This window comes from Kryptolebias marmoratus, linkage group LG9, assembly GCF_001649575.2.
Source record: "Kryptolebias marmoratus isolate JLee-2015 linkage group LG9, ASM164957v2, whole genome shotgun sequence".
Classification (NCBI taxonomy): domain Eukaryota; kingdom Metazoa; phylum Chordata; class Actinopteri; order Cyprinodontiformes; family Rivulidae; genus Kryptolebias; species Kryptolebias marmoratus.
Genome location: NC_051438.1, coordinates 1247018 through 1259302, shown reverse-complemented (window position 1 = coordinate 1259302; position 12285 = coordinate 1247018).

Below are 12285 nucleotides of genomic sequence, written 5' to 3'. Positions count from 1 at the left end.
GTTTTTGTTTTTGACAGTGATCTGGTTGAGTCCTCGGTAGTCGATACAGGGACGGAGACTTTTATCTTTTTTATCCACAAAGAAGAATCCTGCGCTGAGAGGGGACGTTGAGGGGCGGATGATGCCAGATGAGAGAGAGTCCTCGATGTATGTCCTCATGGACTCTCGCTCTGGTCCGGAGAGGTTAAACAGTCGACTGGACGGGAGAGGAGCACCGGGGAGGAGTTCTATGGAACAATCGTATGGTCTGTGGGGTGGCAAGGATAGGGCTTTGGATTTGCTAAACACAGAGGCGAGGTCATGATACTCGGGAGGAACCTTTGTAAGGTCGACCTCGTGATCTACTTCCCTTTTGGCTGTTAACACTGGCAGGGCTGATTGAAGGCAGGTCTGTAGACAAAATTTGCTCCAGAACTCAATTCTTTTTTCTGACCAATTAATGACAGGGTTATGTTTCTTTAGCCAGGGAAAACCTAAAATCATTTGAGTGGAGGGAGATGAGAAAACCAAAAAATCACCTGACTCCCTATGATTCCCAGAGGTGACAAACTGAAGGTTGGTCACCTGATACCTGATTCGTGTAATCACCTGACCGGAAATGTCCATCACGGGGAGCGGTGAGGACAGGAGCTCCGGTTGGAGCTGCAATTGGTGGACCAGATCCTCAGAAACAAGATTCTGTTCAGCCCCTGAGTCTACTAAAGCATGAACAGAAATCTTACTTTGGTGATTGATGATAGTGGAGTGAAGGAAAAAAACGGGATCCGATGGATTGAGAGAGACTACTCACTAGTACCCCTCGGACGTCTAGTGAGCTTGCCCTTTTAAAAAAGGACATCTTGCCCGGAAATGACTCTTATCCCCACAATAGAAACATTCTCTAGCTTCTAGTCGTTTCAACCTCTCCTCTGAACTTAACCTAGCTCGCCCCACCTGCATAGGTTCCAGCTCAGGTCCTTGGGTACTTGGCTCCGTCTCTGAGGTGCCCAGTGGTGGAAATCCGACTGCCCTTTTCCCGTTGTCTCTCCCATAGGCGGTTGTCCAAACGAATAGTTAGTGAGATGAGCTCCTCCAGGGAGTGAGGTTGATCCTTGATCGGATCTTGTAGTGCGTGGATAAAAACTCCCTTTAGAGCTGGTTCATTCCACCCCGAAGTAGCTGCCAAAGTGCGAAAATCAATAGCAAATTGGGCAACAGAACGCTGACCCTGTTTTAAGTTCCATACTTTTCTTGTTATTTCTGTTTCATTGTATCTGACACCAAATGTCTGTTCAATATCTTCGATGAATTGCTCGAAAGGGGTTTGCCTGATAGCACGGAAGCTATACTTAGCTTCCGCCCATCTTAAAGCCTTATCTCTAAGTAGCCCAATTATGTAGGAGATCTTTGAAGCGTCGTCGAAGAAGGATTGCCGAGAGCAAGCAAAAACTAGCGAACATTGCAAAAGTAACCCTGCACATTTACCAATTTCGCCAGAGAAAAGTTCTGGAGTTGGAGAGGGAACCTCACAGAAATGGCCGGAAGTTGGAACCGGAAGTGACGCAGCTGTCGGGGCGGAAGTGGAAGAGGAGTCCGACATGTTGGGTACTAGCGACGATAGTTTTTGATGAATTTCTTGGGTGAGAATAGTTAGCTGGTCTAGGCGTCCCATTTCTGACTGTTGTCTTTCGCACAGAGCGTTAATCATAGATTCGTGGCGGGCCAGTGACGAAGCCGCTTTGGTGCTTTTGGATCGGGAGGAAGATTCCGCTATTTCCTGGTTGGCTCTCTTCACCCACATAAGCCCACGTAACTGACTTGATTCTGACGGTGGAGGAGAGAAAACAATTTAACTACCGGAAAAACACTTAAGGCTAAATTTGGACTGGCTGCTTCTCGTTGTGACTGGAGACGGCAACGCTCAGGACTGGTTATGGCTGAAGCATACTGACATAAACCAGGTTTTCTGTCCAAGGAGCGAAGCCAAAACCAGACACGGAGACAAAGCTTAAGGTAAGTGGTTTTATTTACAAGGTGCGGGTATCTACAGTGGTGGTAGTCAGGAGCAGTCTGGAAGGCAAAAAAGGAGCAAGGTGAGTCTCGGGTACAAGTCTTGGTTTTAGCGTTGAGAACAGATGAATGTGTGAATAATGTCTCTTTCTTTCTTACAGGAGTAGAAGGCGTTTGTGGCATCGAGGAGGTGACGAAGGTTTCCAAGATGATCCAGGAGGTAAGTGATCCAGCAGTCCGGCAAGGTAAGTAATCCAGTGGTAATCCAGGTAAATTCCTGTTGGGGAGTGACCGTCTAGGCAAGGCAGCAACCTGAGTCGAAGAGCAAATACAACAATTTATCAAAGTCACCAACTTGAGGTTAGAACCTGTGGCTAAGAGTCTAACCAGTGAGGTTTGATGCTCCAGCGATGGTCTGGAACCAGCTGGAGGCTTAAATACTGGATCAGCTCATCAATGGAATCAGGAACAGCTGAGAAAGGAAGGGTTAGTAGCGCCGCCCATAGGTTTCTTTAACCGAATCTGTAATTCTTGAATTTGCTTCTGAAGATTCTTTTGTCTTTTTCGTCTTCTCTGCACTTCATGACGTTGCCTAAAACAAACATGTGCATCATATTAAATAACATATTGCAGTTAATAAAATGTACAGTTACATTATCTCTGACTATATAGGTAGAATTTCATACTGTAATGCAATCATGTCCATTTCTATTATCTACTTTCTAAATACATTTTAATATTTAGTTGTTGCCCAAGGTTGCAAAATTCAAAGTTAGAAACTTTCCATAGAAATGAACTGAAACAAACTAAAAATTTGCAAAGTTGGAAACTCTTCCCCTGCACTGGTCATTCCTCCATTACATGCACAAATCATGTGCATGATCCACACACTATGTTCAGTCAAGTTTGGATCAGAGTACTAGTCTCTGGATGAAAAAATAACTTAATGTATTTATACAATGGGTACCTAGCAGAGATGTTGAATGAAAGCTACCTAACACTATTTTGTTGGCAATTTGAGCTTATTTCTGCTCAGTTTTTCTGTTTTCAAGGTTTACAACTTTATGCACAACGCTTTATTACATTGTAACAAACACACACGCCCTTATTGCCTCCCTTGCACATTTTCTTTGACATTTGACCCATTTCATAAACTACACCTGGAAGTGCTTGGTTGTGGATCTGCAGCTTGCCCTGGTGATAGCTGGGGACTGTGTGGAGAAGTGATGAGGTGTTGTAGAGCTTCTTTCCTGTTTTTGATTGTATTGTATGTTTCCCTCCACTTTTTGCATCGTCTGCGCTTTTCTCTCTCACTTAGATTATTGATCCTTTTCTTCTTGCCTGATTCTAGGTACTCCCTGTATTTTCTCTCGTTCCTTCTCTAAATATATTTCTCTCCTCTCTGTGTCACCATCACGTTGTGCACGATAGCGTCGCTGCTTTTCTGCGGCTCTTAGTGGTGGATTGTTACCCTGTAAATATGGTATTCACGTTATAAAAATGATCTTAAATCTCAACAACTTCAGTAATTTCAACTGCAAATCTTAAAAAAAGGTGAATAGTATTACACTGACTAATATTAACACTAATAAATCAACAAACCAGAGGTTTACTATTACTGGCACTCGGTCATGTTACTCTTTATGACTAACAGGACTGACAGTAACCCGACTGAGTTTTTAACATAGAATTAGCAAAAACATGAACATGAAAACAAGGCAGCTATGTTAATAGCACAAGGAAACTTTTATTTTAGAAATAAACTAATAACATCTAAGAGTTATTTTAGGTAACAGGACAGAACATTGAGATAATTAAATATGATCAAATATACAACAAAAAAGAGAGGGAACTTACTTTTGGTCTGCCCATGGCCTTCAGAAGATCCAACTGATGCAACTTCTTGTTGAACATGTGACTTGTGGGATGTTCCAAATTTTTATATGGGGTAATGTGTTACGGTAACAGGACTGAGTGAAAACTTAGGGACACAATTAAAATGTGTATTTTGTTTAAAAAATTATAGAATTATTTTGAAAAAAATGTTTTTAAAGCATAGATGGGATTTGGAGTCACACAGAAATTGCAAAAAAATTACATCTGTGAAGGATTTTAATTATTATATTTCATGGTAAAGTGGATAGTTAAAGAGCGGGGACAGGTAACATAGACTAAATTTTCAGTGTTCCTGGTAGTTTTTATTATTGTTTTTATTATATATATTCAATTTTCAATTAGGTCAATGTACAAGACAATATGCTTAATAATAAAATGTATTTTACAGTTATATTTTATGCACATTTATATATGTAATTTACTGGGGACGGAAAAGGAACAAACATTTCAGCAACAATGCAATTCAAATGAGTCATGACCTTCATTTGATACATTGGCAAGTTGAAGAGTAAAATTATTTCTTTAACATCTAAAATACTTTTAAAGATTTTCATATTGAGTTTTAACACATTTTTTTAATAAACCACGCTATTTAAACATCATTGTCCAAAAAGGCAGCTAAAATACTATTGTTGTTACATAGTTCTGCACCATACTATGTACTAATTTACAACTATACGCAAAATAAAATTTCCCTTCTCACCCTCTGCGGGTGGTCTCTTTCTTTTTCATCCTCTGAGCTCGGGTCCTCTACCAGAGGCCTGGGAGCTTGAGGGTTCTGCGCAGTATCTTGGCTGTGCCTAGAACTGCACATTTCTGGACTGAGATGTCTGATGTTGTTCCTGGGATCTGTTGTAGCCACTGCTCCAGTTTGGGGGTAACTGCCCCTAGGGCCCCGATGACCACAGGCACCACTGTGGTCTTTACCTTCCAGGCCTTTTCCAGTTCCTCTCTGAGGCCCTGGTATTTCTCCAATTTCTCGTCTCCAGTTTATACATATATATATATATATATATATATATATATATATATATAGTTAAAAATTAAATAAATATATATAAAATTTAAGGAAAGATAAGTTTTTAAACAAACCTTGATCTGTATCATTACAAGGTTACAAATACTATTACTTGATCAAAACATCCCATGGCCTGCTATTCCATTATTCACTTTATTAATCCAATGATGAGAAATGTAAACATATATCTTATCAATGCTTTTCCACGATACCACTACATTTCATATACAGGTAAATACCAATAACTCTGTTACACAGTTCCAGTTGTATATATCCTGTTTTACCATAAGACGAAAGCAACCATGTAATTCATTGTATAGAAACAATTTTATCATTATTTCTGTATTATCTAAAGTGTATTTGAAACATATACTGAAGAGTTATTATCTCTAAATTTGTACAAAAATTATATATTTTTCGAATTGATACTATGCATTATATTGTCAATTTATTAGTACATTGTTGCCTTATCTTTGATTTAACTAATTCATTGAAATGACACAAAATTATGTTAAAACACTGAACACAAGAACTATATCCATTGTAATACAATTCTTTCTATTTAGTTTGTCTGCATTAGTCAACAATTATGGTATATTTAGCATATATTACCTGAAAAAAACTGAGCAAAAAATAAATAAAAATACCATTACTATCTTTTCTACTGCAAGATACTTAGCAACAAGAAGACACAGCACTTTAAGAGGGAAAAAAAATAAGTGCCTGTACTTTACCTAATGTCATATAAATATGGGACTAATACATTGATAAGTTCTTATATAGATCTGTATATCGATCTATAACTCAGTAGTTTTATTGTACAGAAATTACAAAGATCAAAGCCAATTTGGGAATGTGTGTAAAATTCAATTCAAAACTTCAAGCCTCATGGTGATAACATGGAAATGAAAAATAACATTAAAAAACACTATTTACATTCTAGTCTATAAAATGCCAAACTCTGCACATAACTTTATATTTTCTGTCTGATGACATTATTTTTAAATAGTAACTCAAACATTGTGATCAGTTACTCAGTATTAGCCATTTTACCAAATACTTGTTTATTACTTTCACTTTTTTTAAGGGATACTTTTGAAGTGCTATTCTAAGTTGAATACATTTCTGGATCTATTTTCAAAGTTTATTGTTATGCTCCACCTTCTGAATATTTTTTCCTATCAAGATCTACTGTGTTTTTATTTCAGCTATGATCTTGCCATATTTTGTTCAGTCTGCTGTAATAATTGCTGATCAAAGGGTCTGGCCAAATATGTTTTTCCCTTTGTATTTCACTTCTTAATTTAATGTTGCATTTTGTTCTTTGTGTGTTTCTGTTTTCTTAGATTAGTTTTAGCCTTTCTTTGATTTATTGTTTTGTCCTATTTAGCTTCTCATGTTATTAGTCTGCCTCCGGTTTCTGTTGTAATAAAACTTGACGGACTGCTGTAGTTCCTGTGTGTGTGAACAGAGCGTGCCACTTGTTAACCAAGAGCGAACAAACGCGGTTTGGTTTTTGCTGCTTCTGTGTCCAGGTCTTTAGGGGAGCAGTGATGGAGAATGGCAGACTGACGTAACAGCTGTTACACACACTGAAAGCTAGAAATAAGTCCTGGTACGGTGAGGGGTAAATTTTAAAAGTAACTAACCGGCCCACTTAAATCACTGAGAACACACCATGTAAAGTAACAAAGTGTCATTACCTCCAAGGAAAGTATAAAAAAAGTAGACTTACGCAGGCAACCTGAGCGTTCACCTTCACCGACCCTGCATCGCTATCGGTAAAGGACAGGAATTTGAATGGAGAAAATGTGAGGATCTGGAGCTAGCTCCACCTTGGGGCGGCTCCTCTAACCCTTGCTCCACAGGTGATCCTGATTCCGGTGATGAGACCTGCCAGCATTTAAGCCTCCAGCTGAGACCAGACTTTCGCTGGAGCATCAAGCCTCTTGGGTTAGATTCTCAGCCACAGGATCTAATCATTATTGTTCCTGCTTCGCTAACTAAGTTTCCTATGTTCAGATTTTTGCCACGTAGAGACGTACCTACTGCTCGGGAACTTACCTGGACCGCTGGACACTTACCTGGACTGGATACCGACTCATCAGCAACTGGATCACCTGGGACTTCTTCCTCACCTTCCTCCACGCAGTTGGACGCCTCTCGGATCTGTAAGATACAGAGACATTGTTTACTCGCTCAGCCAGACTCCACATATCAGATTGGTACTCGAGACTCACCCTGCTCCTCTTGTGTTTCAGACCGTTCCGGAACCTGGCTCACTGTACATATAGTCACACCTGTAAATAAACTCACTTACCTTATCTTCGCCTCCGTGTCTGGTTTTGGTCTCGCTCTTGGACAAATATTTCCTGAGTTCTTGTCAGAAAAGGCTGCCATCTTCTAGAAATTAGTCATCTATTACTTACTGAAAATTTTTTTAGATTACTAAAAACTCACATCAACCACAATTTAGACCTATAACTACAGTAACTATTGAACAAATGAAAAATATCACCTCTACAATACCTGCATCGGTGCGTTCCCTCCAGAGCTGGTGGAAATGTGACTGAACACATTAAAAACCTTTCATATATGAGATTTGGAACTAATAAGGGACACAATTTTATTGATTAATATTACCATTAGTTAAATATTAAATACATTTTAGCCTTGCCATTTAAATCAATATAATTACCGATAATTCAGTAAACTCTATGCAGTTCTGATAATGTTCCATCTGTATGTTATACATTACATTTCACTGCAACTTTGCCAACCCTCCAAAAATTGTTCTCAAGAATATTTCTTGTTTAATGACCCCTCCAATAATGAAATGGATTTTGCTCTCTAGATAAAAACACATTCATTTCTTTTAAAAGTGCTTGAAAAAAATGCACATAAACATTGCATTTATTATACTTTATTTTACTTTATGATTCATTGATATGTCCCGGCTCAGTCAGAGGGTGAGAGACGAAGGAGAGACTGGAAGGTCTGCATCCAATGGTCCCACAGCGGAGCCTGCTGACTCAGCGGACTGTACCATGAGGAGGAAGGAAAAAGAAAAGAAAAACCCACACACATGGCCACTGGCCATAACATTCTTATAGGCTGAAAACTATGTCAAATAACATAGAACAACATGATGCTGCATTATTCTCTGAACACTGGCTAGTGGCTGGAACATGTTGGTGTGACAGAATGGCATACTGCAATCCCTCGCCGTTTGTCAGAGAAGAAACTGAGGATTAGTGGGTGACTTCTGCAGGTTTCTCTGTGTATGATAAAAGATTGAAACTGTATCCACTAACTCTTGATAACCACACATGACACATTCATAAGCCTACAGAAAGTCCTCGCCAGTCCTTCGCCACAAAACAGGAAGTGATGATAGCTCCTGTTTGGAAGATCGGATCTCTGCCAAAATTTTAAGACTTTGTCGCCAGACTCATCCTAATGCAGACTAAAGGCAATTTCGAAAGTTTGCCAAAAGCTCCACCTAGTGGACCACGCGAGAAATGCGCAAGAGCGTGGGTGGCGGTCGCTGGAGCTCCCACAGTCGCCACAAGGCCGGAGCGGCGCTGAGCTGTGAGGGCCGCCCAATGCTGTTTGCAGCTTTAATTCTGTTTGAATTTTATAGTTAGTTTGGGTCTAGTGTGGTGTGTTTAGTGTTAACTTTAGTCAGTTTTACTGTGTTTGAGTCAACAAATGAGGCGATTTTTGAACGTGGAGCAGCTTCTCTTGGAAGTTCAGACCAAGAGATGACAGAAGGTGAATCTCAAAGGCAGAGATGGAAATAAAATATATATATATATATATATATATATATATATATATATATATATATATATATATATTTTAAAAAGAGTCTGGGACAGATCAGGAGAATCCATGTATCATTCATTCTTTCCATTTTCAATTGGCAATCAAAATAATCAAATAATGAAAAATTCACTTGGTATTTTGTTTTTATTACAACAAGAAAAATATATATAAAAAAACACCTGTTTTTTCATATTTTACTTTTAGGCTCAGATCAAAAACAAAATGGAAAATGGGCAACAGGACAGAATTTGATTTTAATATTTAATTGGTCTGTGTGACAGCTCTTCCTGCTGTCACACACACTAAAGATAATGGTAACTGTTTTATTCTTTTTGGTTTTCATTATTGTGAGTTTACATATTAAAGATTAGGTAGTTTTAGATTTTCATTTTCAATTAAACTTGTTTTTAGCCTGACTCTTTAGTTAACTATTTGCAGTGCACACATTTAGTTAACTTTATTTGTCAGTTGGCTATATTGTTTTTGATATGCAACAGATTAACTTTCTTTTTGTTTGAGTTACCAGTTTCCTTTGGAGTTGCTGCTGGGGTGCCACAAAGAAGAATCCCAGCCACTTTTCTTCTCCTTATATGGCATAATCTTTTCAGTGGGCCATACCATTCATTTGTAAGGGGAGGGGAAATTTATTTATTACTTGTTTAGTTTTCTTCTGTTGTGGGTCACCTAGTTCTGTTATGGGTCACTAGTTTTGTGTAGTAGTATTTGTTTTATTTAAGTTGTTAGTATTTCTGACCAGTATTAAGTTTTTGTATGTTAGTTTGTTAATTATTTACCCCTTGTGTGTCAGCAGTGGTCTGATCAGCCACTATTTAAGTTTCCCTCATGTCTTGTTTAGGAGGTCAGTTTTTTGTGCTCGAGCTGTGTGGGTTGCTGCCTGGGTTAAGGTCTGTTGTATTCACTTTTGTGTTAGACCCAATTCATTATTTTGAAACTTTTTTCCTGACATTTTGTAATAAATTAAGAAGCTTTTTTGAACCTATTCAGTGTTTCTTTGGCTGGTCTGTGCAAATTCTTGACAGTCTGATTTAGGTGACCCGGAAGTGGCTCTTTGCAGCAGTTTAATGTATTGGCTATGGCGGCACTAGCACTACACACTATTTTGATCGAGGACTTGTTTAACAACGGTTTGATCTTTGAAACAATACATAAGTCTCCATGGCTGATGGGTCTGACTGGCTTATCTGGTTCTGATCGATCGATATTGCACAAATATAAATACATAGACGCCTCATTACCTGTTGGAGCGCATCTGGCGTCGCCGTCATGTTGGACAGATCTCTCTGTCTAAGAGCCAACAGGAGTAACCACAAAGCGAGCAGCTATGACAATATTTTTTATAACGTGGGATTACCTTTCACAAGTAAGACTGAAAAATAATTTTGGTTATTTGACCATTTATAACATTATGTCATCATAGCTAACGTTATTTTGCAATCTAACGAAATGCTAACAGCTGGAAGTCTCTCTCTCATTAGCTCTTGCTGTTTTTTTCTTCACATTTTGAAGGTTTCCCAGTAACACAGATTTAAGGAGCCAATGGGAAGTTGCAGTAAGATGGGAGGATTTTAAAAGCACAGTTGAACCTGTCACGTATGTGCTGTCTTTAGCTTCTTGTGTTCCTTCTTCTTGACATTAGAATATCTTGGGATTGCTACATCTTTCTGTGGTTTGTTAGCCTTGTCATTCTCCAGCACCCTTAGTGAAGTCTCTCACTTTGACTGTCAGATCTCCAGTCAGCACAGATGTTCCTGAGCACTATTCCAACCACTTGGTTATGGCGTTCCACATACATTGCCTGTGTGACAGTGTACGTGAATTATGAGATGGAGACGTTTGAACCGTTAACGGTTCATAAACTATAAACTTTGGGGCACCACCCTCCAAAGAGCAAAAAATGATATAAATCTAGGATTTATATGTTTATCAGTCTCAAAATAAGTTACCCTAAACCATGAGTTCTTCACTTCGGATTAAATCATAATCATGTCAAAAAAAACAATAAAAAAAACACACATGCACAACTGAATTAAGTTTTGCACCGTTTATGTGACATTTATTGAAACAAATATATCATAAGTTATGGCAGTTTTTTGAAAGATATTGAATATTTGAATTTGGTACCAAAATATTGACTGAGGGGTTGAATCGGCATAAAAGTTGAACAGGAGAGTTAGATTAAACCAAAGAAGTTAAAGTTTTGAGGCAAAAATGAAAAAAAAACAAAACTTATTACAAAAGGCAAGGAGCAGAAACATAAGAAGCAAAAACATTGCATGGACAAAAACACAATCATGGGCAACCAGGAACAAAGAAGGGCCTGATAGGAATGGACCAGGGAATATTGAATGAAAAGAGCTGAAAACATGACAAGGAACAGGTGAGGTGGGCGTGGCAGGCAGACTGGAGAATAACATAGCTAAGGGCAGGTGAAAAGAGACACAGGAAACTACTACACAAGAACTTAACTGAATGCAGAAAAAAAAAACAATTACAAAACAATGAACCTAATGCAAAATAAACTCAAAAATACTTTCTGTTACAGAAGCTTAGTTTTGCATGTTTTTGTCAATCAAACAATCTTTTTCTTCACACCAAAAGTTTGAATGCCCATTTTCATTAGAAACATCATCTGTTCCTGTTGTACATTTGAGCAGTACATTTGCATACCGCTAATTCATGATGCATGATTCACTGGCTTACCCGTAGAGGTCATCAAGATGAGCCTGGCAGCTGAAGGAGGAACAACTTGTCCTGCTCGCTCTCGTCCTTACTTATAACTGATAACTTTGCCTGTGAATTATTTTTAAAGTCACAATTTTTATGATTATATTTACAATTAATTATATTTACATTATTGACATCATTACTGGATTACTCCAAACCTAAGGACTGGGAGATTTTCTCACTTTTATTTTTATTTTTACCGTACTTTTCTTCACCTCCAAGTTGAACTAGGGCAAAATGCCCCCGTTTGACCCCAAGGACATCAGCAGTATTCTACAAAGACTTCAGTTTTTAGAAATAAAGATTCAACGGCTGGAGGTGAACTTGGAGATCAACGCTACCTGTGGAAATGAAACAACTCTTCCTCAAATCAGCGGAGAGGTCGTACACCCCACACCAAGCAGCTCGCCCTGGATCGCTCAGGGCGCCAAGCCGAAACAAAAGTCTCACACTGCAGATCCCATGAGATGACTAACGGGGAGAACCCCTCACTTGGACGAATCAGCATGGCCAGCTCTGAGCCGAAACCCACCTTCAACGTCAACTCCTGCTCCGCCAAAGAATAGCAAACAAGCAGCTGGAACCAAAACGGCACCACGGACCACGCTCCCAAGGACAAAGCGACCAGCCCAAGCCTCAAAACATTCCGACTCCGTGGGAATCCCACTGAAAAACAGATTTTCTGCACTCCAGTCTGTGCCTCTGAGTAAAAACCCACCTTCAAACATCAACAATGAGGCTAGACCAACACATCCACCCCCCAAAGCTCCGAAGGACAAAGTGACCACCAGGAAAACGAAAGGTAAGCC